Source organism: Desmodus rotundus, chromosome 6 (assembly GCF_022682495.2).
Source record: "Desmodus rotundus isolate HL8 chromosome 6, HLdesRot8A.1, whole genome shotgun sequence".
Taxonomy (NCBI): Eukaryota; Metazoa; Chordata; class Mammalia; order Chiroptera; family Phyllostomidae; genus Desmodus; species Desmodus rotundus.
In genome coordinates this window covers 71,664,986-71,669,692 of record NC_071392.1, presented here as the reverse complement: position 1 = coordinate 71,669,692, position 4,707 = coordinate 71,664,986, and the positions used below count along the sequence as shown (strand labels likewise).

Genomic DNA, 4,707 nt, shown 5'->3' with positions numbered 1-4,707 from the left:
CTGTACTTTACATCCTCATGACTATTCTGTAACTACCAAGTCGCATTTCTTAATCTCTTCACCTTTTCCACCCAGTATCCCAACCTCCCTCACCTCTGGCAACCCAATTACTTTTATCCATAAAGGAAAGAAAAGCAATGGGGTTGTGGGTAGAAGCAGAAACAATTCATTTAATGTAACAGGACAGAAGATGGAATTTAAGAATGTAGATGTAGGTAGAGCTCAACTTGATAATGAAAACAAGAGGTCATTACCTTCAGATTGCAAGAAAATAAAAAGGAAAACAGTTGTAGTTTTTCACAACGATCCATCACCGTATCTGCTGCTCGATGAAATGTTACATTATAGAAGAATGGAAACTGCAGCAGGACTCGAGAATACTCACTTGCAGTTAAATATTTTCATGTTTCATGTTCATATATAAGTTGTTTAAACTGGTCATTTCAGTCCTTAGAAAATCTTTCTACTGAATTCTGTGCAGAAAAACATAAAAAACACAAGAGCATTTAAAATGTTTTAAATTGCTGTGTAGACATCAACCTGATCCACGATTGTGTTTTGATTACTCTCCCCAGCCCAGTTGATCTCTCTATAAGTAGAAAAAATACAACAGTGGAAAATTCAGTAATAACAAGGGATTCTACAAACTTATTCTTCTGAGCTGTTATGTAGTAGGCATAAATATATAAACAAAAACCAGCTTGCTCTAGTCCGTCTCTTCAGATTGTAATTTTCAGAATTTTAATGCTGTGTTTGCCTCTGCTTTGCTGAGTACAAAAGGACTATCAATTTAGCTATTATGTGACCATTTGAATATATAAAACTGTTGTCAAGGACCAGCATTTTAAGAACTCATGGTCCTCTTACATTTCTCCTAATTTTTGTATGGTAGTGAAGTGCGCATAACATAAAATTTGCGACGTTAACCATTTCCTAATGAACAGATCAGTGGTGAGCACATTCATATTGTACAACTGTCACCACCACCCATATCCAGAACTCTTTTCATGAAAATATAGACCAGTATATGAGGTCACATGTCATCACTGAGCAGGTGTCATGCTGATATTTTCTGCATTGTCCTAATTTTAGTATATGTGCTGCCAAAGTGAGCGCCAATATGCATTTTTAAGAAAATGCATGTATTCTTTATGTACATAAAGAATTAAAAAACTACAGAAACAGTAACTCTAAAAGGTAAGCAAAAACCATTTGATTATCATTATTACTACTAAATAAATCCTTAGGTCAATTTCCTAATGCTCCATATCAGGGTATTGATAGGGGGTGACTATGATGTTTTCCCAGAAAATACCCTTTGATTCTATACTCAGAGGCAGAACATAGGGATAGATTATCTGATCCAAAATGATCATTGCTGTATTTTCCTAATTTGTCTGGTGGAGAGTGAAACAACTGAAAAAAAGACTCAAACCCATATCCTTGCTGGTGTGGCTCAGTGGACTGAGTGCCAGCCTGTGAACCAAAAGGTCCCAGGTTCAATTCCCAAGCAGGGAACATGCCTGAGTTTTGGGCCAGGTCCCCAGTAGGGGGTGTGCAAGAGGCAGGCACACACTGATGTTTCTCTCCCTCCCTTCCCTCCTGTCTAAAAATAAATAAAATCTTAAAAAAAAAGATTCAAACCCAGATTAATTTACTTATGATGTGCAATCCATTATGCTAAATAATGAGCATGTGTTGTCTTGCTTAATCCAACAAGAATGCAATGAGGTAATTCTCTTGTTTTCATTTGAAGGATAATAAGGCTGAGACTCAGGTACAACAAACTGCTCATGGTCTCGTAGCCAGTAAACGGTGGTGAAAGTGGTATCTAGGTTGGCCTGATGCCACAGTCCTTGTTCTTAACCTTTGGGCTGTATTGTATCTATTTTGAAGTGATGGGAGACCACATCTGTCCCCAATTTTTAAAATTTATGGCCTCCAACGATCTCTCCCAACTCATCCTGTTCTTATCAACATATCATTTTTGTTTGTGCAGAACTCCTATGCCAAACAATGATGACTCACTTCATCAAAGGTTTTGAGTTGGACTCACAATTATTTCTAAGTGTTTCACAAACAAACATTTTCTCTATAGCTGCACTCAAGATTTGGGGGGATGGGAGAAGATTTCATCAATGTTCTTCGGAGCAGTTTCTCGGGATTCCTGCTCAAAATGTTCTGACTTCCAAGGTTGATGCCTTTGAAATGAAAACATTTCTTGAAACAAAACTGCCTGTGCCAGAAGGCAGCATGTAGAGCTCAGTCTCAGCTGTCTACAAACATGCCCGCATCTACATTCGGATCTTCGCCCCTGCCGTGCAGCGAGAGATAGAACGATTTCCAGGGTTTGCCCTGATGGGGCTTTATTATTAATACATAATCTAACTCAGGAAGCCCTCAAGAATTTGGAAGGTAGGTTTCTGCCTGTTGGGTTTAGACTCCGCTTTGTGGGCGTTCCTGCGCAGCCCTCCGGGCTCGGCTGTTATCTCTCAGGAGCTCTGCTGCAGTTAGGGAGGAAGGGCGTGATTTGGGAAGACTCCTGACCTGCCTTGATTTTGGTCAATTTTTAAAAATTGCTATGATTACAGTTAAAGTTTTAGATTTACACATGAGGAAGTCGAGCTATGGGCAGTTGTGTGGACATATTTCATGGTTGTTGCGGGGCGGGGCAGAGGGAATTGGCAAACACTTAATCTCAGTGTAACCCGTCAATGCGGGCAACAAAGAAGCTGGTCTGGGTGAGTTGCCTGCTCCTCCCAGGCTTCCTTCCCACACTCCTTCCCCGAGTTTCTCCGCGTCCAGCAGATGTGACCATCCACAGCCACTACCCCACAGTGAGGTTAGATCTCCATGGGTAAGGTGAGATCCACAAGGGCAAGTGGGGAGGAGGGGAGAAGTAGGCAGCGACTTTCATAGCCCTTTTTCTTAATCCGCTCCGCACACACTGAGTTCCGACACCGCTGGCTCAAACACTGACAGCTAAGTGCTGAGGTCCGCAGACAACCTCAGCATCCAAGACACCAGCCTGGCTTTTCTCTTCATGTACAATGTTATAAATTCTGAGAAAACTTTTTTATTTACTTATTTTTTTTTTTTTAGAAAATGTGGCATATACATACAGTGCAATACTATTTGGCCTTAAAAAGAAGGAAATTCTGCGACATGCTAGAACACGGATGAAACTTGAGGACATCACTCGAAGTGGAGTAAGTCAGTCACAGAAAGACAAATGCTGCATGATTCCAGTTACATGAGATACCTAAAACAGTCAATTTCACAGAATTAAAGAGTGCAATGGTGGTTTCCAGGGGCTGGAGGGAAGAGGAAATAGGAATTACTAATTAATAGGCACAAAGTTTCAGTGAGGCGCAATAGGTAAATTATAGGATTAGGCTGCACAACATTGTATCTATAGTCTACAGTACTGTATTGTACACTTAACAGTATAACTTCTTTGTTAAGAAGTTATATCTTATGTTAAGTGTTCTTGCCACAATAAAATAAAATAATAGCTGCTTTTCAAAATCTAGTTTTGTAATGCACAAAGCCAGATTACGCTTGGGTTAGGCTCAAACTTCTAAATCACATCTAGTCTCTGACCTGGTAGTTTCTCATAGTCAGAACTTAATTTAACTTTGTGGAGCCAAAGAACCGAATTTCTGTGACTTCATGTGCTCTTTTAAATTTTGTTACCTAGAAAAAAGATTTGTGACTAAGTGCTATAAATAATATATGACTTAAAATCAGGGCTATTGCTAAAGTGAGCAAAGTTTGAATTCTTAAAGATACACGATATTCCCCATGTTGTCATTAGGATATGAAATACTGCTTTCAAGATTGATTCTCCTTGTTCATACTAACTTTCAATTATTTTCTGAAGTTTGTGTCAAATATAATTCTTGATAACACAGGCAGTATTTCTTCAACATGAGCAATTCTCAATGCTTTCAGCTTCTAATTTTGTTGCCTCAGTTTTCATTATAATCTGCATTTTCTGAGCCAGAATCATTTTAAATGAACACAAAGTTTCCATTGTTTGGTGGCCTACAAAATGAGCATGCCCAAGTTGCAACCATTAAAAGGCCTGACACGGTCCGTTTTGTTATTGCCCTCCCCGGCACCCGCTTCCCTTTTCCTCAAGCATGGGTAAACTCAGAAGCAACTATTATTTGACTGATTTATTTAAATCAAAAGTGAGTGACTATGTTTCTCCTAGAAAGATGGCCAGATGTGGTTTTAAATTCTGAATGCTACAACTAAATTTAGCCAGAGTGCCTTGCTTTCTGAATGCTTCCAAAATGGAACACTATGCTTTTGGTTGCTGCTTTTGGAGTCTCAGTAAGACTCTAAAAGGTCAAAGGAGCAAGGACTGGAGCAAAATCCATTGACTTACAATACACACAGCACAATCAAAATACAGAAACTGGCCACATAGGTCACGTGTCTCTACCAGGATATTTGTATAATGCAGAGTCCTCTTGTTGTGAGTAGCTGATGTCTCTCAAAGGTTACATTTGTCCTACCAAGTGTTTACAGTGTTGCTAGTAGTAGAGAAATATTTTAGATTGTCAATTTTTTGCTTCATAAACTAATTTCTGAACAGAGGATGCTATCAGAGTCTGATTTTTGTGTTGTTGTTATAAGATGAAATCTCTATCCCCATATGTTTAAACTTTCTTAAGAGAGAGACGTTCTTCATAAGGC

The 4,707-nt window shown here is 39.1% G+C and overlaps 1 non-coding gene across 1 annotated transcript; it reads right to left on the bottom strand.

Moving 5' to 3' along the window:
• Positions 1–1,009: 1,009 nt before the first annotated feature.
• LOC112299959 (U6 spliceosomal RNA) lies at positions 1,010–1,116 on the bottom strand. Its single transcript, XR_002974334.1, has one exon. It is a non-coding gene; the product is annotated as a U6 spliceosomal RNA (small nuclear RNA).
• Positions 1,117–4,707: the final 3,591 nt, after the last annotated feature.